General features: G+C 49.9%; 1 protein-coding gene across 1 annotated transcript in view; it reads right to left on the reverse strand.

Moving 5' to 3' along the window:
• Positions 1-27,923, reverse strand: part of COG5 (component of oligomeric golgi complex 5) — a 2,640,594-nt gene that overhangs the window by 1,485,614 nt on the left and 1,127,057 nt on the right. The gene's annotated exons all lie outside the window — the stretch shown is intronic.

Genomic DNA, 27,923 nt, shown 5'->3' on the forward strand with positions numbered 1-27,923 from the left:
GGCCCAAGTAGCTGCCCTGCTGATGACATCCCAAGAAGCATGTCTCTGAAACATGACGGTCGTGGCCTTAGCCCTGATCACATGGACATGAGTCCCCTCAGGAACTGGTTTGCCCATGGCTGTATACACCTCCGAAATAGCCTGGACCATCCAATGGGCAATAGAAACTTTGGAAGCCTGGGTGCCAGGAGACGTGCCCCCAAACCTGAGGAACAATGCCTCAGACTTCCTGAAGGATTTTGTCTGCGAGAGGTAGAACTTGAAGACCCTCTTGAGGTCCAAGGAGTTAAAGCCCTTTCGGCATCCTACTGCGGTTTCGGGAAGAACACCGGCAGGCAGATCAACTGATTCAAATGGAGTGGTCACATTGGGCAAAAAGTTTGGATGAGTGCGCAAGAGGACCTTGTTGTTATGAAACGTGGTGAAGGGCTTGCATGCTGACAAAGCCTGTAGCTCGTTGACCCTGCGTGCTGAAGTGAGCACCACCAACAATACTGACTTCAGAGTCTCCAGCCTGATGTCCACGAGGCCATTGGCTCATAGGGCTTGAGCGGCAAGGCCGCAACAACATTAAGGACCCAGATAAGATGAGGCCTGTGTACCGGAAGAAAGAGCCTGGGCAAAACTTTGAGGTGAGCCTTAACTACCGGGTTGACAGCTGAAAAAACAGGTTTTGGGAAATCTTTGTAGGCCCCAATGGCCGTCAGATAGGTGTGGTAGGTATCGACCTGAACACCGGAACTAGCCAGATGTGTGGAAAAAGTCATTACGTCATCCAGGGAGCAGGTAAGGGGGTCTGGCCCCGTCACAAGCCCATTGGCAAAATCTAGTCCACTTACTCTTGAACGGAGCCCATGCAGACAGCCTCCTGGCCTCCTGAATGATGTCCCAGTTGTCCTCCGAGAACTGAGCATGGTGGAGTCTCAGCTGGTCAGAAACCAGGCCTCAAGGGCAAGCCTGGCCAGGTACACCACTGCTACACCCTGCCGTGTCAGGAAGCCCCTGCTGGGGATCAGAAGATGGACTGGTCCCTGGGAGCAAAACTGCAGCAGATCCGAGAACCAAGCCCTCCATGGCCAGTACAGGGCAATCAGGATGAGGCTGCAGCCAACCAACGCCCGGAACGTGCAAGGGGTTTACTGAAGCAAAGGTGGAGGAGGAAACGCATAGCACCTGCGGCCGTGCCTGCATAGCTGCAATGTGTCCCCCAGAGACCTCTCGCCCAGAACTGCCCAAGACGCAAACCCGGGGGGGCACTTGGAATTCAGAGGAGATGCGAATAAGTCTGGATCTGGAAACCCCCATCTCTGGAACAGGGGCAACAAGGAGTTGCTGTAGGTGTTGAACTCCAAGCGTCTGATTTGGTCCGCTTCCACATTGCTGTCCTCCCTGCTTGTTCAGGTAAAACATTGCTGTGGAGTTGCCGAACCTGACCAGAAACGCTGTGTCCCTGATGAGAGGCAGAAAGGCCTTCAGCACCAGTTCCACCACCCTGAGTTCGAGCAGATTGATATGCAGAACGGCTTCTGGCCTGGACCATGCACCATGAATGGAGTAGCCACCCCAGAGTTGCCCTCCTGTCCGAAAGCGAGGAATCCGTCTTAACCGCCAGAATGGGTTCTTGCCGGGTAGAGGGGGCTCCCACTGCCACATTGCTGTCAATCAGCCACCAGCGAAGATCCAGGAAGAAGAGTGGGGGGGATTGGGATCCTGTCCGACTGAGACCCTGTTTCCTGGTCTCAAATGGCTGCCAGGTGGAGCTAGAAGCGCCTCATCTTGAGGCGGGCGTGCTGGAGTGTGAACATGCTAGATGCCATCAGAGTCCCAGAAGGTGCTGGAACCTCCATGCCGACATGGTCGAATTGGCCAGAAAGTGCCCCATCATCTTGCAGAGGGAGAGGAGCCTCTCGGGTGTGGGGCACACCCGCTGCACAGCCATGTCCCACCGCACTTCAAGGACACCAGATCATGGGCGGGAGACAGCTGCGACTTCCGCGGGTTGAGGGAAAATCCCAGATGGTGAAGAACATCCGCCAGCCGTTGGCAGGAGTGCACCGCCCTCTCTGGAGAGCTGGCCCTGACCAGCCAGTCGTCCAGATAAGGGTACAAGTGATGGCCCTCCAGGCGGAGGAGACAAGCTACCCCATTCATCAACTTCGTAAACACACAAGGAGCCGAATTGAGGCCGAAATGCCGGACCTTGTACTGGGAGTGGTACAACATAATCGTAAACCGCAGAAATTTCAAATGCGGTTGGTAGATGGGGACATGAAGGTACGCATACTTTAGGTCTAGGGAACAGCCAGTCCCCTGCGCATAGAGACACTGCTATGTGCGCGGGAGTAATCATCTGGAAGCATTCGAGTGATAAGGACAGGTTGAGAAAGCACAGGTGCAGGACTACCCTGAAGCTAGCCTGGTTGTTCCTGGGTACAGCAAAAATCGTGGAGTAGAACCCGGAGCCCTTGTATGACTGAGGAATCGGCTCCACCGCCTGCTTCTCTGAAAGAGAAAGGATCTCCCGTAAAAAGGGCCAGAGACCCTACCTGAAGCAGAAGAGGAGAGGGTGGTAGAGGAAATGGAAGAGGAAGACTGAAGCCCGTGGAGACTATAGAAAGGATCCCAGGACTTTTGAAACAAAGCTTCAGCTGTCCCAAAAGAGAGCAAGCCCACCCACCTGCAGGTGAGCTGTGTTCCCTGACTGTTACGTCACTGCTTTTTGGCATCTGAGAAGAGAGCAGATGAGGGGGGGAAAGAAGTGAAAAAAAACCATGCAAATTCCTCTGCTGCTTCCTCCTGTGATCACTGGGCGATCTACTGGCTGTGTCGACGTGAGAGACCGAAGACTACATGCGGTCCTGCGCAGCTGCCGGGCATTTGCCAAGCCGGCCCTTAAAGGAGGCCTGCCTCTCGAGGGAAGGTCAGACAGTAATTCCCCAAGCTCTCGCCACAGCTTATGATTCGCTGTAGCTAGGAGGGCGTCGGCGTTAGCCTGCTGCAAATGCAGCCCCGAGTTGAGGGTGCAATGCTTGCCGAAAGACTCAAGGGCTTTGTCCTCTTTGGACAGATAACCGGAGGTGTGCCCTGCCGAGGAGGACAAAGGCAATAGTTTAGAATACAAGGAGGCTGCTGCCACCACTGAAGAGCGTGGCTGGGGGTTTGAAGCCAGGAAGACTGGGTCCCCATTGAAAAGCCTGAACCGGCTGTCCAATTTCTTGTTCATCTGGGCATGTGCCCTGGGCTCCTCTCAGACCTTCCTCGCCACCTACAGCACATCCTTCTGGAACGGAATGCCCTAGCGGTTCGTGGCACATCTGGCCAAAACCTCTGCTAGTGCTCCCGACTCCTGGGGGATCTCCTCTGGCAGAGGGACCCCCAAGAACTCTGCAACGCCCAGAAGATGGTCATGAAACACCTTTACAGAGGCCGTGGGCTCTTTGTCCTGGCCGTCATAGTAATCACTGACATCACCCCCCCCCCTGTTTCCATATGAGGGAGGAGGTTAGTTTGGGTCCCGAGACACCAGAGCCAGACCCTGAAGATAGTTGTGGATCCATTGGCTGCTGCGGGGGAGGGGTTGGTGGTACAGGAGGAGGAGCAGGGCTCTGGAGCACCAGCAGGGCTCTGGAGCACCAGCAGGGCGTGGACCAGAGGCGGGAGTGGCAAAAGCACCAGAAGCACCAGAGGAACCAGAGGACCCCAGAGGTAGAGGCCTAGGAGGCAAAACCTATGGGATCACTTCCTCGACTATACCCTTGAGGAGTCCCATCTGCCGGGAGCACATGAGGACGAGGAAGCGCTCAAAGAAGCAGTCCTCGCAAGCTGCTGGATCGTGAGGGGCACGGCCCTCAGTGGCAATGGGCCTCCTTTCCTGATCGAAGCACCTAGGCGCCTGTGGCATGTAGCCATAAGGCTGCAAGGGGTAGATGTAACCCTGCAGAGACCAACCGCCTTTACTGTAAAGTCCACTGCCGCTTCCTGATGGAAGGGGACTGGAACCTTTTGGTATGGCCCACTCTGTGGGCGAAGGAGGACAAGCGAGGCCCGAATTTGAATCCAAGATGTCCGCCGGCCTAGCAGGCTCAGCCACGTGCTTGTCCACCATCTTGGGGCCTTCCACCAAGCCCTGGGCGGTAGGGCGCGAAGGCCCAGTGCCACATGCCGGGTCAGACATGGAAGGACACTCCTTGGTCCTTGAACCAGAATCAGAAGGTCGACCTCAGAGATGGCACCAGTAGGCTCAGAGCCCTCGACCTGCCGGCCAGTAGTTGAATAGCCCCGAATCACGACCTCGGAGATGGCTCCAGTAGGCTGGGTGCCCTCAGCAGCAGAGTTGATAGTCATGTTGGATCGTGCTACGGACTGCCTCTTGGAGGTAGCACGATGATCCCTTCTCCACTGGGACCGAAGAGGATGACAAACATTAAAACCCCTCTGTGGACTACCCGGAAGAGCTCCTGGGCCCCTCAGGTTGGGAGCCAGTAGCCTTAACGGCCTTGGGTCAGCTAAAACCAGAATCCAAGGTATCCTTTCCTGTGGAAGCCCTCGAAAGGAGCGTCTGTGCTAAGGAGCCGCACTAAACAAAGGGCCTATGTTGTCTTGACGTGGGATCCTGGAGACAAACTCTTTAAGATGACTTGGAGGAGAAGCATAGAAGATCTCCCTCCAGCGTGAAAGTTGATTCGTCAAGGCCCGGTTACCAAGAGCGCAGCAAACCGCGCACGCTTCCCAGCGTTGGTTGGGCCCCAGGCACTCAAGACAGAGCGCATGGGGGTTTGAGGCTGGAAACGAGCAATTGCAGGATGCGCCTCTCGTGAAGCCTCCTGCAGCTGACATGTGCCGGGGAGGCGGAGGCAGCGAAGGCAGGTGAAGAAGACTCAAAACAAAGAAGCGGGAGTGTGCAGAAGTAAAAAAAGTCTCTGCACCTAGCTGCCAGGTGTGACACTGTCCGTGCGGAAAAAGGGACTGAGGTGAGGTGATGGAGGGTGAGGGCTCGGGAGGCATCCCCACGCCTGGGGATGTGCCCCCACAACCTGTACTAAATGTGAAGGGGAAGCTTAATTTTTCGCTGCCAAAGCTTCTGGTACTATCCCCAGGTAGGGGGACGACCACAGGAATGGAGGAAAGGGGACAGGATGTATGATTAGCCCTGGTTATATGAAGGGAACAGTCTTGTATGTTGAATACAATAGCTCTCTCCCTACCAGGTGTGGCCAAACCTTGCCCTTACAGTCCAACGGGTTCTGTCAAGGAGGCAAACATCTTGATAAGAGATTCATCAATTCCTCTGCACAATCCATACTCATGTGGAACGTGATCCCTTGGGTGATAAAAACAACGAGAAGGTGAATCAGATGGAGGATGCTTTATGTACCACTTGCTGGAGTCCCACACAGTGGGGTTATAGTTGGCACAGTCTAAGCGATAGCCAGCCTAGTGCTGCCAGAGGGTTGGATAAGAAGTCTGCCCATCATCTTTGATGGACTTTCCCCAGGGGCGGTTGTGGTGGGGCCCAATGGAAATGAAATGGAAAATGACACTAACATGACTGCCATGCTCACTGTATCACGCCAACCATTTGACGCCCTGAACTTAAGCCAGCGTTCGCCAGTCACTTCTGACTTCCGGGACACCCCTGATGTTACTTTAACAAATGTGGGGGAAGAAACAGCATCATCCTTGAGGGCCAAAGCAGGCAAGAGCTAATTTGAATATAGGACAAACAAATGGCCCACCGGGTGTGGCATCAATGGAGCGTACATCTCACAAAGTGGACAGCAGGGGTGACGAATCGCATTGACGCAGGTCGAGTGGTCAGAGTGGCTGCCAACCAGGTGACAGCCCCTCCTGTGCAGTATCCTGTGTACCCTACACATTTGGGCCAATTCGAATACACACCCCCGACCTGGTTGGTAAAGGGGCACCTGGCTGTGACTGCAGTAAAGTCCTGCCAGAGCTGGCGACAATAAAGTTACTCCTATCCTGAATTGAATTATGTGGAAAGAGGGGGATCATGAGGGAGTCCCCATTCAGCTCAGAGAGTGTGACAGTGGACCTAAACCCCATGGAGACAGCAGTAGCAAGCAATCTGGATGCACGTGTAATGACGACCAGTACCAATCTGGCCAGGTAAGGGCATACCAAGGGAAATAGAGAGCCTGCAGGCACTGCAAGAGCATTGGCCAACAAAGGGCCAATGGTCCAAAGCACATTGAACACCTGTGACTATCGCCTGAGTACACAGAGAGCACAGCCCGCTACATCATCTGTGCCTTTGCCGACCCCTGCCCGGCGAGAGGACAGAGCACCAAGAGCAAAAACTGTGGGGGGGAAAAATAACCAGTGGGGTTGACCATGTGATTCTTAATCAACCACCAAATCCAAAACGTTGTCAGAGGCCTGTGGTGGTGGGGTGTTACTATTTTTACACAAGGTCCCCAGATTGGACTCGTGCCAACGTGAAACCAAGGAAGCCCTTGCTAATAAATGTACCCACTGGCTACGCGCTGTACGGGTGTTGTATATTTGTAACTCGGGAGGACATCCAAAGCTGCACTTGGTCACGACAGCAGGGGGAAAGAGGCCTGGATTCCATACCAAGTCGAGAGTGGCTAACAGTATATTCGGATTCGATAGGAGACGCCACCCTCCAACAAACAGCGCCATAGTAATCAGAACTTCTTCTGTGTCTAATGATGATAATCTCTCCGAATGCAGGCCACAAGGCCCTAAGGTCTCTGGCGCAAATGCAGTTCCCTTGGGGAAAAGTAATCCGAGTTATTCCTCTTTACCAAATAGTCCACCCATTTTAGTGGCTTATGCTACCCTTGTTGAACAAGTCTTACCTTGGAACTGAGATTGTTGGGGCGCTATCAGGCCTCAGGGTTACTGCAACGGATGTATTCATAATAAGGGCTGGAATGCATCATTTATTTTATTTATATTTTTTTCTGATGTTTTACGTGTTATGTTGTTCTTTTATGGCCCTAGGCTGAAATAAAGTTATTGACTGAAATACCACGTGCAAAAGCAAAGAGCATGATCAAGAGAACCATGCATACTGGAATCTACAGCCAACACAACCACTGTTGAACTGGGACCAAGGAAATCGTACATGCGGGAATCTCTAGTGAACAAACTACTGTTAAATTGAGACCAAGAGAATATGCATTCTGGCACTGGTAGCAAACGTAACTGAGTGTGGGGCCATTAGGAAAAGACTCTGTCAATCAAGACTTGACCAGTAGTACAGAAAAAAAGACCACTGCAAGCTCTGTGGTGATACAGATACCAGGCTACCTCCACCAGAGTAGCCACCATTCTGATAAACTTAAGAAAATGTAACAAACGCGTGGCAACCCATACTTTAGGGCAAGTTTTTGGATTTGGTGATCGCCACATGCATTTAATTGTGTTACATTTTACTTAACCATGTCCTTATTCATGCAATTTGGCATGACAGAACTCTTACATTTCATTACCCTCAAAGGATGTCAATGCCATCACAGGGGCAAGCCTCAAACAGGTCAAATGGATTTGTGATTGTTAAGTGCATTCGAGAGATTCCCTTTACCTTTGGAATGACAAAGTCATGAACAGGGCGCACTGCCTTTAGATGATGACAGTCAGTGCCATTGAGAGATTGCAAATCTTTGCCTGGAATCACAGAAGCTAAAGGTGGGCGTTTCTTACGATGGCATAGCTCAGAAGGCAGATGTGCAGGCCTTGATTCGGGGGTGAAATTCATCGTCAAAGGGCTGCAGCAGGGCTTTGGAGGTGATCAGGAGCCAATGTTCTTTTCTACAGTGCTTTACAGTGGCTAGTACCCATTCTTTTTTCTGTCACTTAATGATTGAGGCTACTTTGAATTACTTCAAGGAATTTGTAGCCAATGCTATTAATAACAGCATTGCTTTAGGCGGAGTGAGATGTCAAAGAAATTCTACGCTTTGGTTTCATCAGCGCTAAAGGCTCTTTAAGCACGTACTATATATATATTTAACCAACTGAGGTCACGCTGGCAGAAGAGGAACATGGAAAGATAACAGATACTAAAACATAGAAAAGCTATGTTTCCGGATAAAAAATATTTCAGAGAAGGCATTAAATAGTTTAGTGAGGTTTTTTTTTTATACATGAGGGATATGAAAAGGGAAAAAGAAGGAGCAAAACACTGTAGTCTTAAAATGTCACGCAATGACATTTACTTAATACAGAACCAAAACCACAGAAATTACCAATTAAAGAAATCCCATAAAAATATTAAGCTACTGAATGCCTGTTCGGGAGGGGTATGAATTAAATGTTAAGACCAGTAATCTAGTACGAGCAGAGCGTAGAACAAATTCAAGGAAGACATGTTGGGCTTACGTGGGTGACAGCCGCCAAAAGCGTGGGAGTTGAGAGCTATGAGCTACATCGCTCTGAACTCACATGCTTTCGGCGACTGTCACCCGCCTAGTAATCAGCGGACTCACCTGCCAAGCTCCCTACACGCTCGTGCACTGCGATGGGCTCTCACCCGCAAAAAAACATCAGGTGTTTTCTCCCACCCTGTCGATATGACATATCAATTTACGGGGCACCAGTGGTACAGGGATGAATATCGGTTTCTAAACCATCAATCAATCCCACACCTCTAGTACAGCAGAAGGGACCCGAACAGATTGGGATACAAGTGAATTACAAGACCTTCTTGTCCAATTTTGGTAACGTGGACAGAACGGCAGTCTTATCTCTGCAAGATCGTGGATTGTTGGTTAGTTGCAACACAGCGAAAATACAATTATTACCCAATGATAAAAAGGGACTGTCCAGTCAAGGTTGTATAAAAATATCTACTTTATCATTACTACAACAGACAGTTCTAGCACACTACAAATATGACCACACTATAAAGGAACACAGAGGACAGACCATTTCACTAAGTAAAGGGATGCACTCTGGATACTGACAGGAGGGTAGTTGGTAAAGTGACCAGTCTTACTGTTCAAGGTTATTCGGTTCCAGCACCAAGGGAGCAAAGGGTTTTAACTGTCTCTAGGGGCCTTCGGAGAAAGACCAGGGGGACAGAAACACAATGTACCTGGTGCTGAAGAAGTTCTTGGTGCTCGACAGCATCGAGGCGGTTCCAGGACACTTTGCAGCCCTTGAGACAGTTAGTGGCGGGAGAGACAGCTGCGGGTATCAGGTGGCAGGCAGTTTGCCGAGCAAGACTGGATGGGCGTCTGCAGGCTGTCCAGCGTGGCGGCTCGGAGCCAAGAATCGTTGTCTCTGTGCTGATTGGCAGATCTGGAATGCTGGTCGAGGTGGCTTGGACGACTATTGTGACTGCGGCGTGACAAGAGTCAGCAGTGAAGCCGGATGCGGTTCGAGGACTCCACTGTCTCGAAAATGTCCTTAAGAGATGGACACTGGATGATGCTTGTGTGGCACTCCTCCTAACTTCTTCACAGGCCCAAAGCTCAGGAGAGTGTTTGCAGGCAACAGCCTTGTCCTTTGTCCAGAGACTCTCCGGCACTTCCCGCCTAAGAAGCATGCTGTCAGAACCTAGCAAGGCATGCTGTGTGCTGGCTGGGTACCATTTCTGGAGCTGCTGGACGGGTCATCTGAGTCCGTTATCTCTTTCTGTTCCGTGGGAGATATTTAGGGGAGGGATCTTGCTTTCTTCTTGCAACTCCCGGCCTCCATCACTGCCAGAAGTTGTAAGGTAGACTGTACCTTCAGCCTGGGTCCAAATTACTCCTTCTTACTCTTTTTCGAAGTCATTGGATGATCTGTCAAGTGAGAGCTTCAGCCCTCTCTTAAAGCCAAATGGACCCTAGTGATTGGTGCACGCTAAGCCCACCTTAATGAACCAATCTTAGGTCGCCACAAACACTCTTCTGTTATGCATGAGGTCAGGACCAGAGGGCTCTGCAACAGGACAGACAAGGGGTGACAATACATACCCAAGTCCCACCCATCTTCCTCTCTGTTGTAGATCAAAGTGTCTCTGGTTAACTTAGTCCTCTGTGACTCTTGCATAAAACACAGGTCTCCCTTGAAGTTTGTGCTGGGAGCAGACTTCCTGTCTCCCCAAATCACATCCTTCGTCCCTCTGAAAGGGGACTGCTCTGCAGGGACACCTGCGGGAACTGCTGGACCCAGACAGGCCATTCACACAGAGAGGTGGGAACTAGCTTCAAGTTGACACATTGCTTAGCAAAGGGTTGTTAGTTCGTCCTTCCTGTTGTCTCTTCTGGCAACCAAGCCTCTCAGGTGTGCCTCAATTATCTCTTTAGTATGCACTGCCACGAGCCGGATTAGACAAAATTAATGCAGATCCATGGAGCCTTTGATATTTAAATCAGGCTGCCCATGACTAGAGGAAGGTGTGCCTTTCCCCCTTCTTCAGAAGCGTTGATGTACCCAGGGCTGTCACATTCCAGCTGAATATGATAGGGGAAGACGGCGCCTGTAGGCTGTGCCTTCCTGGAATATGCGTGACTAATGGCCTCGCACATTTCTCAGAGGTCGACGTCCCATCATTCATTTTCATTATTTAAAAAATCTAAAAATCCCAGATGAGCGCACTCTCCCCGTGTGGATGGTCGAATTCCTCATAGTCGACACTAAAGGTTGAGAGCTGTGTCTTAGCTCCCTGCCTCTCAAACCGTTTATATGACATGCATAAACACTGAGCACCATCAAAAATGGGACGTTAAATCCAGCTGGGCTTACGGTTTGATCCCACTGTCCACGCATAGATCACAATCACTTTTTCGAGAAGGGAGCTTTACAACGAAATGGGAAACTGAAACCACCTTCCAATCTGGTGATCGCAAGTAAATTGCAGCAATTCTGTATATTAAAACCCAGCTCCGTTGTCTGAAGAGAAAATGGCTGTCAAATAAAGGGGCGTAATAATTGCGACTGGGGAGCCAGTATGATATTAAAAACTACAAGCTATACCCCGACACGCGATTGAGGAGCTTGTCTGTAAACTAAGTTGTAAACTACGTATCGATTCCTATTAATAGCAAACATATCCCGCAGGATTGCGCGGGCAGGGAGCCCCCTGGGTTTGCATCCAGCCATGGAGAAGGAACAAGTTACTTACCTGTAACTGTTGTTCTCCAGCACGGGTCTGGCATGGATTCACATGCTCATGAATATTCCCCGTCGTCAGGCTGGGAATCCTCGGTACAGAAAAAAATCAGTATCAGTTTCGTTTCTGATCTGTCTTTCCTAGTAGTACCCAATCACTGATCTCTGGTCATACTGCCCACAGCCAATGACTGCCCTCTCCCTAAGCCCCGCCTCCGGCAGCCATCCTCAGATTTGGTAGCACGTAAAGTGGCAGTATGACCAAGTGAAGAGCCACAGAGGGGTAGGCGGGAGGGTTCGCATGTAAATCCATGCCAGACCCATGCTGCAGAACAACAGTTACAGGGAAGTAACTTGTTCCTTCTCCAGCATGGGGTCTGGCATGGATTCACATGCTCATGAATATAAGATTACATAGCAGTACACACATGCACAACCACGGAAGGTGGCAAAAGGCTCAACATTAAGCAACTCTTACCTCCTCACCAGGCCGTTCAGGCGAACAGGTTGCGCAGCACTGCTTGGCCGACCCTGGACTCCTCCCTGGAATCCCGGTCGACGCAGTAGAAATTCGTGACGGTGTGTGTCGACCTCCACGTAGCAGCCCTGCAGATGGCCAGCAGGGGCACACCAGACAAGAACGCCGGGGTAGCAGCGATCGCTCTGGTCAAATGGGCTCTCGGACAGCCGGGCAGCGGTCGGTTTGCCAACCGGTGACAGTGCATGATACAGCCTTCCCTTGATTCACAGGTCCAAAGTTCACAAAAAGCTGTGACGTCTTCCGAAAACTCTTCGTGCAGTCCACGTAGAACTTCAGTGCTCTAGCTACATCCAGCGAGTGCAAAGTCCTCTCTGCCGGCGACGAAGGCGACGGGAAGAAAACTGGTGACACCAAGGGCTCGTTGAGGTGGAAGTCCGACGGCACCTTGGGCATGAAGGAGGGATGCGTCCTGAGCAGCACCCTCGTGTTGTGAAAAGTCAAGTATGGAGGCTTGCAAGATAGGGCCTGAATCTCTCCCGCGCGCCGTGCGGAGGTGATGGCCACAAGAAAAGCTGTTTTCCACGATAGGAACTTCAACGGTGCCGTATGCATAGGCACGAAAGGGGCCCCCATGAGCCTAGTCAGCACCATGTTGAGCTCCCACGCCGGGGCTGGGGCCTTCACTGGCGGGAACGAGCAGACTAGTCCCTTCATAAATCCTTCACCAGGCGATGAGACCACAAGGACACCCGTCCTGTTGTCCTGGTGTATCTGGAGATGGCAGCCAGATGTATCTTGATGGAGGCGTGAGCTAGTCCAGCCTTGGCCAACGTCAGTAGGTACGGCAGTATTTGAGGGGCTGTAATCCGTAGAGGGTTAATCTTCTGTGCCCGGCACCAGACAGAGAACCTCTTCCATTTGTGTCCATAACACTTGAGAGTTGAGGACACCCTGGCCTTTGCAAGAACCTCTCTGCAGTCGGCCGGTATATCGTATCCTCCAAACTCTAGTGCTGCAGGAGCCAGGCCTGCAAGTTCAGCGACTTCGGGTCGTGATGAAGAATGGCGCCTCCTTCGCTGGAGAGAAGATCCGCGTCCACGGGCAGTTTGACTGGTGGGGACGCTGATAAGTCCAGAAGGCCCGGGAACCAGATCTGTCTCGGCCACGCCGGTGTGACGAGGATCATCCTGCACCGGGACCTCTTGAGCTGGTTGACGAGTCGGAGTAGCAGTGGCAACGGCGGGAAAGGATAGAGGAACAGGTTGTCCCAGGGGAACGAGAAAGCATCGCCCATGCTCCTTGGTTGGGGCAACCTGCTGGCGAAACTCTGGCACTTGGAGTTCGTCGCCGTCGCAAAGGGATCGATCTGGGGTCTGTCCACAGCCTGAAGAGTCGATCCACTAGATCCTGGCGTAGCTCTCACTCGTGGCACGAGCGCAGCTCCCTGCTGAGTGAGTCAGCGATGGTGTTCTTTATCCCTGCCAGATGAAAAGGTACCAGAAACAACATCCTCTGGTTGACGGCTCAGTGCCACAGATCCCGGGCTTCCTTGGACAGGGCTGGGGATCTGGTTCCACCCTGCTTCCTGATGTAGAACATCGTGGTGGTGTTGTCGGTGAAGATCCTCACCACCTTGCCCTTGAGGGACAGAAGAAAGGACCTGAGGGCCCAAAACACTGGGCAGAGCTCCAGAAGGTTGATATGAAGCTGTTTTTCCTCCAGGAGCCAAAGGCCTCTCGCGTGGAGATCTCCGTTATTCGCTCCCCACCATTCCAGGGAGGCATCCGTCGTCCCCGTTACCTGGTGAGCTGGGGTCAAAGACTGCGCCCGCCGTCAGATGAGTGCGGGTGCCCCACCACCGGATCGCTCGTCGTAAGGTCTCGTTGAGCGGTATCCTGTCCTCGAAGCTGCCCGTCGCCTGGATCCAGCAGAACTCTCGCAGTGGACGCATTCGAGGTCTGAACAGGCGTACCAAATAGATGCAGGAGGACATCATCCCGAGAAGGGATTTGATGGATCTTACCCTGGCTACGTCCGTGGCTAGCAGGCGTTGCACCTTGCCCAGGATGGCTTTCGTCCTTTCGTCGGACCGCGAGGCCAGCCGTGCCACTGTGTCGAGCTTGGCTCCCAGAAACAGGGTGACCTGCGAAGGGACCAGGTGGGATTTGGGGAAGTTGATAGAGAACCCCAGGTCCGTGAGTAGCTGGATGGTCTTCGCTGTGTGTTCTACGGCGAGCTCCCTTGTCCTTGCTCGGATGAGCCAGTCGTCCAGGTAGGGATAGACGTGGATCCCTGGTAGGCGTAGCCACGCCGCCTCCGGTGCTAGGCACTTGGTGAATACCCTGGGTGCCGACTTTAATCCGAACGGGAGGGCCTTGAACTGGTAGTGCCGTCCTTGGACCACGAACCTGAGGAACTTCCGGTGTCCTTTTAGAATGGGGATGTGGAAGTAGGCATCCTCCAAGTCCAACGACGAAAGGAAATCGTCCTCCTCCAGCTGTCCCAGCACGTGCTGGAGGGTGACCATCCGGAACTTCTGAGCCATGATGTACTTGTTCAGTCGCCGCAGGTCCAGAATGGGACGCCAACCTCCTGTTTTCTTCTTTACGAGAAAGTATCTTGAGTAGACCCCGAAGTCTCTTTGGGACGAGCTCGATGGCACCTTTCTTGAGCATCGCCCTTACCTCCAGCAGCAGCTGGGGTACGTGGTTTTCCTTCCTGGCCACGGGTGGCACGCGAGGGCACTTCTTTAGAAACTCGAGGGCGTGCCCCTGGGCCAGGGTTTCCAGCACCCAACGGTCTGTGGAGATGGGCTCCCACACGCTGACGAACTTCGCCAGCCGGCCTCACACTGCGGTGCTTCGGTGGGGGCCCGACGCCACGGTCGGTTCAGTCCTGTTTTGAGGCCGCCTTGCCGCCTTGCCCTCACTGGCGACGACGGCGGGAACCTCCGGACTTGCCCCGTCCGCTATAGGCCTCCTGCGACGAGGAACGGGCCGCTTGACGGTAGGTAGAGGAGCCGCTGCCGGGACCTTTGGAGGCCCCTTGCTTGCCTCCGGTGTTCCGAAAGGACGGCCGTCGTTGCTGGAGAACTCCCAGGGCCCGGGCTGTCTCCGTGTCCGTTTTGATGGCTTGCAGGGACTCATCGACTGTCTTACCAAACAGGTTGTTCCCGTCGAAGGGCATGTCCAACACTTTGGCTTGTACGTCCTGGCGGAAATCCGTCGCCTTAAGCCATCCGCGCCGACTGAGGCAAACACTGTTGCCCAACTGGCGGAAACCAGTGTCAGCGATGTCCGTTGCCACTGTTATGGCGTGGTCCGACGTCACCTCACCCTCTTGCAAGATTTCCAGGACTTCTGCCCTCTTGTCGTCCGCCAGGAAGTCCAACAAGGGAGCAATTTTATACCAAAGTTACCTGTCTTAACGGGCAACGATAGCCAGGGCGTTGGCCGCCTTAATCGTCGTCGCCGCCGACGGGATGACTCGTCCCATCGCGTCGAGCTTCTTTCCCTCGCCGTCCGGAGGTGAAGTCGATGTCGATGCCCCCCCGCCTTCTTCCTGGCAGCCGCTGAGACGACTGAATCCGGGGTCGGCTGTGCTCTAAGGCATAGAGGGGCCGCATCGGGGACCTGGTACTTCTTTTCGTATCGGTCCCTTTTTGCCGGCATCGTGGACGGGTTCTTGAGGAGGGAGAGCCCCTCGTCCCAGATGTCATCCAGTAGAGGTACTGCAAGGACCGTCTTCCTCTTGGTCTCTCGACGTTGATAGAGGAACCCCTCCTTCTTCTTTTCTTCGGGGCAGAGCTGGAAAAGCTTGGATGCCCTGGAGATCATCGCATGGAAGGATCCAATCTCATCGGGCGGGGAAGCCCGGGGGGAGGGGGACGACGGGAGGTCCACCCCGTCGTCGCCGTTGTCGTCGTCCATGCCCGTCCTGGCCGTGTTCGTGCCTGTGTCATTCCCGCGGACCGTGGACAGGGAGGAGTGTTGAGCAGGCCTCGAGGGCTGGAAGGGTGTAGGAGGATGTGTTCTTCTCCTCCTGGGTGGTGGACTTCCCGATGGGCCTGCTCCTGGCTCCTCCGTCAGGCCTGGCTCCGGCTCCTCCATCAGGGGTAAAGGCAATCTAGTCCTTATTTCAGAGCATAAGGATTGAATTGCCATTAAAATGGCCGCCGAGTTGTCCTGCGGCACTGGCTGCGACGGGCGTGATGGTTGGTCTGGGGTCCCGTCAGCGCCGCTGTCGCTTTCGTCGTCCCCCTCGTCAGGATGCCTCTCGACGGGCTGGTCCTCCTCCATGCCCGTGCCGTGGCTCTCAGGGACTTCGACAAGTTCCTCCTCGGAGGCTGTGCCTGAATCCAAGATGGCCACTGGCCCCCCCTTCTTTCTCTGCCGGGGGCTTCGTGGGGGTTCTTTCGATGGGCTTGAAAGATGCCTCCCTCCTAGGTGGCAGGGAGACTCTGGGCCCCAAGGTCGCTACCACAGGTGTAACCTCCGCAGGCTGCGCCAGGGTTGCCGCGACCTTCTCAATAGAGGCCTTGGCTGGGTGAATCAAGGCCTTAGTCACCGACTGCGTGCTTGTGTTCTTCACCTTGGGGGAGGGCTCCCCGCCTCGCTCCCCATCAGCCGAAATCTTCGAGATCGACCGGGGCCTCTCCAGAAGCTTGGCCGGGTTCTCGGATTTCCTCTTACCCGAGCCAGAGCGTTGGCTCGTGGTCAATGGCGCCGGGGAGGATGCGCCCTGGCTGGCAGCCGAGGAGCCCGACCGTTCGCCGCTCCCGGTGCCCGCGGACTCGCGGTGCTTAGCCTTCTGTTGGGCCCCCATCGCCGAGGCGCCCTCACAGGAAGACCGCTCGGATTTCTTCTCACCCGACGGGCTCTTTCCCTCCAGCCAGTTGGCGAGACGAAGATGGCGGTCCCTCATGGTCCGCTCCGACATGTTCCCGCAAATAACGCACAGTCCTCCTCCACGTGCGTTTTGTCCTTGTGAAGACAGTAGAGGCATAAGGAATGCTCGTCTTCCTTGAACACGTTCTGCAGCTGGCATCCAGGGCAGGCCCTGAATAGCTTCCCGGGCGTCGAGCTCTCTTTCTCCTGGGCCATGTCCGGGGTAGGCCTCAGAAACTTCTGGAATCCTCCAAAAGCGTCGTTCGATGAAATCTTCACGCTTGAGGGGCGTAGAAACTTCTGAAACAGGTCCCCGTTGATCTGATGTAAAGACGGTGGAGCTTGAGGCTCAATTTAACCGAAAAATGAGAAATTCTCTTTGAAAAAGAGCAAAAACGCAGCAAAAGCTCGAGAGCTATAGCACGAGGACTCCCAACACTTGGGCTGTAAAAATCGAGGATGGCTGCCGGAGGCGGGGCTCAGGGAGAGGGCAGTCATTGGCTGTGGGCAGTATGACCCAGAGATCAGTGATTGGTTACTACTAGGAAAGAGATCAGAAACGAAACTGATACTGATTTTTTTCTGTACTGAGGATTCCCAGCCTGACGACGGGGAATATTCATGAGCATGTGAATCCATGCCAGACCCCATGCTGGAGAATGTTAGAACACTGCGAATCCGCTTCTTTTGTAACCCTACAGCTGAGTATACGTTTGCACCATGATAAAATGTAAGACGCACAGCACGTGGTTCGGTCAAAGCATCATGCTGGCAAAGTCTACATGACACAGGATCCAAATACTGCGTGGTGGGTCTGATCCAAGAAGGATTGAAAAGCAGCAGTCTCCACACACCTCGTGTAGACCGATATAAAGAGAAGAGCAGATAAATAACCCTTTATTGTGTGAAACTCTACAAAAATGTCGTTAAAGTGCGGCTGTAGATGTCACAGCCAATGATCTTTTGAACCACTGCAAAATGGAATGTTCTCAAACCAACATGTAATTAACGACTAATGCTCTCATATACCTCAAACACAAATGTAAATGTAAGGTCAAAAAACCATCTCAAGCCTTTTGGTATCCATGGTAGCTAGCACACGAACAGAAGGTGTCTTTATGGTATATGACAGCTGACGCAATGTCACATGCTCGAACCCCAGTGTGCCACTCCAGGCACAATGAGCTGAGAAGCAGGCAAATGGACTAATGCGAGGTATCAAGTGTAACAATGTGTGGAAATAGACACTTTATTTGTACTGCCCGGCTTGGACTGGGGCAAACAATGGGCTCTGGCACCAATGAAAAACAATCTCAACTGGCATGTTTCTTTTGTAACAGATCGTTTAAATAGTACCCAGGGGGGGGGGGGGGAGTTATTTTGTAATCTGTTGCAAATTGTGCATTTTAAAGAATATTCATTCAGTAAAACGGGTCAAAACTGTTAGCTGCACGGTGAAGCAACTCAACAAACTTGGTTAAAAAGTGGCCCACTTTCACTAAAAACTGTCCACACTAGCATGTTGGGCCTTCTCTTCGGCATTGCCAAATTGCCCTCTAGGCCAGTCCAAGGCTGTACTGCTGTCCACCGATGGCCCAGGGCCCCACCGCAGCTCATCAGATGAAGGGGCTTAAAAGTCAATAGTGCTCAATTGCCAGTAGCAACCCGTCAGTTGCAAACAGCATGTTACTCAGAAACAGGCACATCTGTGTTTTCAGAGAAGGAACCAGAAGAGGAGGCAGTATCAAGCATTCTAGGGACACAGTAGTAGAGATAACCCAGAGAAGGCACCCACACTGTAACTCAATCAATAATTCCAGCATTTTCAGGAAACATTAAATATACACACATTTTCCCTGATCTGAAAAAAATACTGCCCTTCAACAACGACAAGTAATAGGTTGACCTATGATATTGCATTGAGGGAAAACTGCAAGGAATAATTGGTTTTTCCTAGAATCCACTTCGAGACCCAAACACAATAAAAAGCTGCAACCATTTTACTGAGCATCTAGTTAACAGTCCTCAATATTATGTTCTATAAAGGAGCGAAATCACTTCTGTCAACAATATTATGTGGAACATTATGTGCCAAAAAAGCACCTGAATATGGGCATTCATAATGTATGAGAGGTTTACAGGTTTGCTATCACTGCCGCCCTTAACATATTGTGATAATACCCATCAAGCACATTCCCACTGATTCTACATACCGTGCAGGCCAATCTAAAAGATGCGGTTATCTCAGTTAGTTGCTCTCAAATGATGAAGTTACTCACCACAGTGACTACTGTGCCGTATTTCCTAGTTGGTAGTCACCTTTCCTACCTACTTTTGGGATGTTCATTCTACAGCAAATTCAAAAGAATGTTAGAATCTGGCACGCATGTGGCACGAAGGATCACTCCAGCATGTCACACCCTCCAGCTTCACCTGCCAGTCCTGATCATCCACCTATGGAGGAAAGGGGACTATGAAGCAGGAGTACAGTAGTAAATATTGTGAGCAACCTTTACATACCCCTATAGTCCGTCCGCTTGCCTTCAAGCTTTTGGGAGATGTCACAATAATAATTAACAAAGGTGGATGGGCCCGACCTTACATGTAACTCAAAAGGTTTCCTCAAACTACCAGTCCAAACTGGACTCCATAGAGAAGTAAGAGCAGATGAGGGAGACACAAAGGTTGCTTTACAAATTAACTTGAAAGGGATAATGCAGTGGAACACCACAGATGCAGCCTTAGCCTCAACTGTGAGCATGCGCCCCCTTTCGGAGGAGACAAACGCTGAACTTAATATTCCTCCAGGATACACAAACATGCCTAGCGATGGAAGTCTCAGATGAATGGTTGCCAATGATGGCACCACTTTTAGTAATCAAGAGGGTCTGTGGACCGAATGTCCTTGGTCTTGCCTACGGATAAATTCGAGTGCCTGGCAAATATCTAAAATGTTTAAGGCCATTTCAGAATCATATTTTTATTTATTTGTTTGTTAGGCGCATATACAATAAGAATATACTGTTTCAAAGCGGCCACAGGGAAGGAAGGGAAGGAGGGGGGAAATACATTACAACACAATATTTAAGAGCAGAGGGGGAAGAGGGAGAGGGACGAACCTACTATGCATTGCGAGTATTCAGAACGTGCAAGTGCAGAAAGGAAGATGGAAGAGAGGGTAAGTGCTGGGCGACCGAGCTCGTGGGTGAGCCATGGACGAAGTTCTAGGAATGTGCATGGTTTAGGAAGAACATTGGAAGCCATATTTCCCGATTGATGTGAAAGGCTGAATGAACTTTAGGCAGGGGGGTTGCATGGGTGTGAAGCTCCACTCCTCTTTGTAACAGACTGTGTAGGGCTAAGGGGCAGAAAGGAAGGTGGGTGTACATCTCACTAATCCACTGAGCAAAGGTGACTGCAATCTGAAGGACCACTTTCTAGGTTACCAGCTGTACAGGCGCCATAGCCATGGGCTTGAAGAGCTTACGAGCAAGCACTGCAAGTTTCAAATTAAGGTTCCAGGTCAAGTGAGAGACCCCGATATGGTTGGAAAAGATTAGTCAGACCTTCGAGAAGGCCCTGGATGATAGGTTTGTCAACAAATAAAAAACAGTTGCTTGAAGGCTTCAAGGGCTTCCAGTTAAACTTGACAGATATCAACCTGGAGAACAAATCTAGCCATTCAAGAAATAAATAAAACGGATTCCAAGGAGCTTTCTAGTGGGTTAATGTCTTGTTCCAAAAGCCAGTGGCAGAAGTGCAACCGCTTGCTGCAGCCGTGCTCCTGTTGGCTAGTCGAGAGCTTTCACAAGGCTTCAATGATTGACAAATTATCTTCTGGAATGGCAATGGAAGCAAACATCTGTTGCTCAGGAAGCAGGCCGGAGTGGTGAAAGAGCTGGCCCTTCTGTTGACTGAAGTTCTGCCTGCATCGGTAGGAGTAGGTGACTCTGTAATTAGTGGATTACAAGTTACAAACCAGAATCTGGCAAGCCACTGAAGCTCTATTGGTATCCTAGAGCAGCCAATGCTCCGCCTGTGTTTGCACAGCAGTGTGAGAATAATTGGATATGCAGTAAACACAGATTCTCCCAGCTGATATCGTTCCTCTGGGAAGCAGCCCTTTGCCCATTTAAGATGCAACTGTCACCTGGAATTTAGGTAAGTGGCAAAAAGGTTCAACACATGGAGTGCCCCACGTCTGAAAAAGAGAATTCCGTCACACCTAAGCTTTGCTCATTGCTGTTTGAATAAGCAAGGCGATTGAGTGGGTAGGTTTGGGTATCACTCTTTCCTGCTTGATGGAACTCCATTAAGAAGATACCCTGTCAGTAGGATTGGGCAGAATGGAACTAGCGTGATTCGCACCAATTTCACTTATGCATGCTCGATGGAAATTAAAGTGAGTGTTTCATGTGTCTCTTCCTGAGGCTTTATGCACCTCTTCCGACCAGTTTCACAGCCGGAATGTTTGCACGCCTTTTCCACTTGTTTGGAGCACCTGGCAGCCGTGTGCATGGTTCGGGATTTACCCCCCCAAAATCCCACTGATTTTCAAATTTTGGGTCAATCACAATGGGGTAGACTGAAGACGAAATTTTGTTGCTGTTTTTTCAGGCCTTCATGGGTTTAACCCCTTAAGTGGTAAGGGCGTCTATGTTCATCCTGAAGCCCTATAAGGAATCATTGGGACTCCGTCCACCCCAGCACTACAGTGAAAACCATTACAACCATTGGGGAATGGCCAATAGTTTGGGGATTTCATCAAACCTGTTAACTTGGGTTCTGGTCTTCATTCAGAGTTGGCACCCTCAGTGGCTGGCTGCCTCTGTGGCCCTAATGGTGTGGAAGGCTTATTATTGGCTTCATATTTAGGCTATTTTTTAGGGGTGGACAAATCCAGGGAGCTCATCCCTCTCCCCAAGGGGGAGCCACCCCATTTGGGACTAGGGAGGTGAGTCTGCTAAGCTTAACACCCCCTAAGAGACAGAGCCAGTGGGATACCTCTGGGGGTGATCTCCCACCCCCTTACAGGACAGGCAATCCCCAGAGAGGGATATGTTTTATCCTCCATTGCCTCAAGAATCACATACGTTTGTTGGCTACATGGGGAATGACAAACTCAATGAGTTTTCAAGGAATATATCTAAGAATGGCCCTCATCAGACACCGTACTCGGAGCGACTAGGAGAACAAGTCATTTGCCCCCTCCTTTGCTGCAGCAGAGAAGAGCCCAATCATGTTTGTTGGAAGGCCAGAGAGAGGTCCTTGGAGCCACATGGAAGAGCCTTCCAGAGAGGTGAGGTGTGGTGTGGTGTGAGGAGACCGCACCAGATGTGGAAAAGAATCAGCTGACGAGCTGCAAAAGGGAAAAAGGCATATGCAGTGCAGGCAGCCCAGAGAAAGAATAAGGAATCGCTAGACCGTGAGGAGTGTTGGAGCCACCGCTGAGAACCTGGCAGGAAGGGACCACCTGCTACAACAAATCCAAAGAAGGCCAACCGGATGAAACCCCATCACCTCCCCGACACGCCCTACTTGAAGAGGATCACCGCCTGCAGTCAAAAGGTACACACTGGCTTGGGGTAGGCAGGAGGTGGGGGGTAAGGTTGAAGCAGACCCCAGGAGTTATAAATAACCAATTACAAGACAGGGTAAGAGAAACGACCGTAAGACGGAGAGAGAGTGAAATAACCGTTAGGCTGAGTCTGCCTCAAACTGGTCTTTGGCCGAGAACAGATTAACACAATAGGGAGCCTTATATATAAGTAAACAGGGTTTGTCTGACAATCAGCTATTAACACAAATAAGGGATAACGCATCTGATAAAGGTGCACTGCAACGCGCTCCACATTCATCCAAGAATTGAAGAGGAGGTAACGTGCATATCCATAAAACTAAAGAGACACAAGGATATGGTCGTTGTCTCACTAATCCTGCCTATCAGTATACTAATTCTAGGCTGCGCTGGTGCGCCACTTATCTAAAAGTGGATAGAAAAAGAAACATGCCACGCTAGAGCGCGTTTCAAGAATTACTGATCTAGATAATCTTGTTCTGTTCGCCTCTTCAATCAATCTCTATAACTCATCCTTAAACAGAGAGGATATGGCAAAGTCTGCCAGTCTATTTATGGTAAAACTCAATTTATTAACCCATAGACAAAATGGATTTCTCCCCAAAATCTCAAAAGTATAAAATAGTGTTTAATATAACAACCACTTTTTGTGTTAGTGTGAAGGCCCTATGTCTGATCCATCTACAAGCCCTTGATAGCTTACTGGTCAGAACTTACTGGTTAAGAAGATCAGAACAAAACTGTACACTTTGGTAGATTGGTACTATCCCTATTACAGTGTATTACTGTCTACTGGTTTCAGTGGTGTGAGTTTGCTAAAACCACTTTCTTCAGGACAGTCTTTGGTTAAAAATGCAGTGATATACTCACTAGTGGGGGGACAAGAGTACTAGGAGATGGTGGTTGCTGCGCCTACTCAGAAGTATTCTGGTTGGTTCTTGTGTACTTGCAGCCGGACGGTAGAAACAAAAGGGGCCCGTACTCTTGGTGCCCAAGGTGCAGTTCCGTTTTGTTTTGGTTAGTGTTTCTACTCATTTGGCACTAATACATTCCATTTTGAGTGTTCTTATTGCTTTAACTCAATTAAGTGTAATAACTGGGATCCACACACTGTTTTGTTAGTATTCCACTGTTGGTTTATTTAACAAGTTTTAGTTGATGGTGCCGACACGTGATTCGACCCTACTGCAGGTCTTTATCAAGGCCGATTTGGTTAGATGTGCTGCATCACTGTTGTGTGGGCAGAGGGCCGTGTAGGTTGTCCTAGTTGGGAGCTCTCTCTGGCTATGCGTATGTAGATTTAAAGCCGCTGGGCTCTCGCGCTCCCTGGTATCCGTTTCCGCAGAGCGGCTTTAAATCTAGATGCATAGAAATGCCACCTTGCACTGAACTAAGGGAATATTGTGGTTACAAAATCAGCAGTGGGACTGTGCAGCCAAAGGAGGTCAAGTCAGAGGCTTTACAAAAGATTCCAATGCTAAAGAGAAAGAGGAAACAGCAAACCTTTTTGAGGTTTGTAGGATACTATAGACATTTCATTCTGAACGTCTCAAGGTTGGCAGGATCCCTTAGGGACCAACTCATGTACACCAAATTCAGTCTAATCGAATGGACTGATGGTATCGAAGAGGCTTTCAGGTGATTCAAAGCTCCCTTTGTCATACTTCCCTCCTCATTACGTCTGATTCCAAAAAGCTGTCTAACATACAGAAGGATGCTTTCAGGATAGTTCTTGTCTGTGATTGGTACAGTGGAATTGCTTTGTTGGAGTCAGCTGTGGGCACTCTGTTTATTATGGAGGGCTGTTTCACAGACCAAACCTTTTTGGAGATAAAACTGCCATTTTGGATTCATAGTATTATGTTTCACAAGCGCGAGATGGGCTGCCCACTTGTAAAATGATCTGACTCTCTTACACTTGCTCTGGGACAGCTAAAAAAACACTGTGTGGCTGGTGTGCGGTACAGAATACTTGAGTGGGTTTAGCATTTCTCAATTCTGATCCTTAGCGCAACTGCGCTACAAGGATGCTGCAGAACATCTTAGGTTTTTAACAACACTAAAGGCTCTTTAAGGAAAAGAGGGCATGGCAACTCATGTTAATGTCCCCTGATTAATGTCTGGGCATGGGTGGGGTAGGCCAGGTGATCTCCCCCGAACTCCTTACTCAGACTATACTACACAGAGCTGACCGCGCCAGGTGCTCCCTATGGTCACACCACCTCTTTACCACAGGAAGGGGACTTTTGCCATTGTGAGCCGCTACAACTGTGAGTCTTCTGCAATTGTAAATCATTGCCATTGAGAATATTTGCCAGTGCAAATCTCTCCCTTAGTGAGCCTCTTGCTATTGGGAGCCCTTGTAGTTGAGAGTCTCTGCCATTGTGAGTCACCCCCACTGTGAGTCTTTGCCACTGGGAGAATTTGCCACAGGGAAGATTTTTCTGATGTGAGATTTTGCCATCATAAGACTGTGCCACTGTGAGGCCATACCACTATAAGGCTTTGGCTGTTTGAGTTTGACCCCATGTAAGAAACTACATCTGTGAGTCTTTACCACTTTTAGAATCTGATTATTGATTGTGAGCGTTCTGCTGTTCATCTGCCACTGCGAGACTCTGCCACTTTGAGATAACACCACTCTAAGAATCAAACACCATGAGATCATGAAGCTTTGCTGTGTAAGGTAGGCCCTAATTACAAAGGTATCCCTAATTATAAGGGTGCCCCTAATCACACTTACACCAGAATAAATATACCCCTCTAGGGAAGTAAGGCCAAGAGTCTATCTTGCAATGATGACAAATGTAATCTTTACAGAATTGAGGATAAGAGCAAAGAACTCTGCTGCCTGAACGGTCTCTTCTGTCCCTCAACCATTCCTTTCTCCTGCCAAACTGGAGCCAGCCAAGAGGATGCACCAGTCTTCCTTTCTTCATCATCAACGATTTCTGTTAGGCCATACAACTTTACAAATTGCTAGACTATGGAAAAATCCACTGTACCTCATGTTTTTCATCATTTTGCTACCTATGAACATTTATATGTAAAACGTTTTCCCGTCATGCTCTCCATATTTAATGAATTCTACACATGTATTTATGTGTTCCTGTAATTTATTTTAAACCTAGTTTTCCATAATTCTGCATTGTGTGCATCGAGCCTTAGCCTGCATGGGCATTTTGACAGACAGCAAAAAGCTGCTGAGTTACTTTGTGTGCTCTGCCAGTGCTAGCAAACTCCACGACAATTCCTTTAGTCTATTTTTAGCATTGGCTGCATTCTTCCCGGCAGAGAGCTTGCTTCCATCTTGCTTTGAGATTTTTAGAACTGCATAGAATTTGACATTTACAAATGTATTCAGCTAATAGTTAATTGGGCTTTATATTTTAAACAATAACTGCCTTCTTTTAATGCCTGCCCATGTCTGTGTATATGATTATATTTGCACAAGAGAGCTTTCCCGGTGCCCCTTCTCCCCCTGGTTCCTTGTAATGCTAGAAGCAGTCAAAAGAACTCATCCCTAATTCTAAAGCGCTTGGGGTGAAGGAAGGTGCTAGCTCCTTCCCAACATTCCCCCCTTTTGTTGTTTCAACAGTAACAAACTCATCCCCACCCGATGTATCTGCAACCCCTAAAATATTACTTTGAGCTTTGCTGTTTATTGTACGGCAAGATGTTTTTGATCCCCCTATTGATACCATCATGTTTGCACTATTAGGGACTATATTGACACAACATTGCAGACCCAATTGGCACGTACAGAAGAAGACCAAGATGAATATGATAACAGGCACCAGTATTTTTACTGCTGCCCCCAGCCATGACGGGACCCAATCAAAGGCAAGTGATAGCCACTCCGTGTTCTGAACTCCACCTTCTTTCTTCATTTGAACAACTAGATTGTGCACCACCTCAATGACGTGGGATAGTAACCCATTCTCAGCATCCTCCAGGGGGTACAAAAGTGCAGCAGCTGCTTCCCAACTTTTTACACACTCCTCCTTCTATGGCTTTTAGCAAATCCACCACGTAGCGGTTTTGAATCATCATGAGTCACACTGCATGGAGCTCTACTTTGATGGCGTTGAACCCATTTTCTGTGTCATGGGCCAGCTGGACTAGCTCCTACCGGACTATCTGCACCCACTCAGTCTCTGCTGAACTAAAAAGTCGATACTCGTCAGGTATTCTTCTGAGCAGTGTGGAAGAGTCCTTTGAGACATAGTTTGACCTCTTCTTTCTTCCCCGCTGTTGAAATGATCCTTTTTCTGGCAGCATACCAAATTCTTGAGTGATCTGCAAGTTTCTTTCTGCTTCTTTAGATGCTGGAGTAGCTGTTGGCCTTTCTTCTCCCTTCAGGTGTTCTTCCGGGATTACTAGTAGCACAGAATGCAGGGTGGCCAGTGAAAACTTGCTCCTTCAGGAGGGTGGGAGGTGCAAGTAGGCTTGTCGGCCACAAACCCAGCAGTAATCCATCAACGTCTCCTTACCTTTCGTCATATCAGGAATCACAAGAGTGTGGTTGCACTGTGTGTTTGCGCCAACATGAACTGTTCCTTCAATGCTAAAACACGGTTCATAGTTTATGGCTCGATGTATTCACACTTGTTTCTCCATTGTTGAAATCCACGTCAGCATTGTGATGTATTGGGACCATATGTGTGCACACAGTCTCTACTTGGGCTATTGCTTCTTTGCTGTACTCGATCAGTCTATCTGCCAGGCACATCACTGTGGTGCCCTGCCATTTGTCGTTGACATGTGAGTAACCTCCCAAGGAAAAATATGGTACTTGTAGACACTAGAGGTATTATTTCATGTTGCCATTGCATGAAACTGGGTCTAGATCAATGTTCCTCAACTGCACGCTGTGTACCTGGAATGTGCATCTATGTATCTAGATGCATCTAGATACATAGTGCAAGTTGTACCAGGCATTGTGCCTCTGTAATTGGGACTGGATGTGGAACTAAAACCTTAGGAGCCACTGATGCGTGCAGGATAAGTACACACATGTAACAGCTTTCATTTGCCACATTTCTTTCTGCAGTATGCATATCGGAGTACCAGCTGTTGGAGGATTCTGCGTATTCTATGTCAGAAATGGCATCAAAGCCCAACCCCTTATATAAATCATATGTCATTCGTACTTCCCATGTTATTCGTCTAAGAAAACTTGTAGGGTTGGTCGGCAAAAAGTGAGACATTTTGTGATTCTTTTTCATCATAGACATAGTCATACTAGTATTATTTTCCAACTGTCCACCCCCCCTTTATATGGCCACCCCATATAAAAGACATACTTCCATGCACTCCAACAACCACGACCAGTGTTATACAAAACAATATACTACTAAAAAGATATAATGCATACTTCCTAGAACAAATGACATTTATCTTAACCTTATCCCTACATAACAGAGAGGTTTGAACACGTCGGTCAGGCATCCTGGCTTATTCCTGGAGAGAAGAAAAAAGGTTATCGAGAAGGAGAGAGGGAAGGAGAGGGAGAGAGAAGGAGAGGGAAAGAGAGAAGGAGTGGGAGAGGGGGAGAGTGAGAGAGAGAAAGAGAACGAGAGAAAGAAAGAGAGAGAGAAAGAGATAAACAGAGAGAGAGCGAAAGAGAGAGATATATATGATATGCCATTTATAACGTGCCTATACACACGTTTTTCAAGGCACAACAAAGCAAGTTGGCCGGAACAGGGGAAGACAGACAAATGTGGGGGGGACAGTGCAGTACATGGGATAGAAGAATAAATAACAATAGTGGAAGTGCGGCCGGCAAGTGGCAAGTGTAAGTGCAGACAACTTGTATCAAGTGTTGGAAGTGGGACTTGGGGGATACAGAAACAGTCCCCAGATTGCTGGGTAGGCAGGTTTGCGA

Source organism: Ambystoma mexicanum, chromosome 12 (genome assembly GCF_040938575.1).
Source record: "Ambystoma mexicanum isolate Mex_15411 chromosome 12, UKY_AmexF1_1, whole genome shotgun sequence".
Classification (NCBI taxonomy): domain Eukaryota; kingdom Metazoa; phylum Chordata; class Amphibia; order Caudata; family Ambystomatidae; genus Ambystoma; species Ambystoma mexicanum.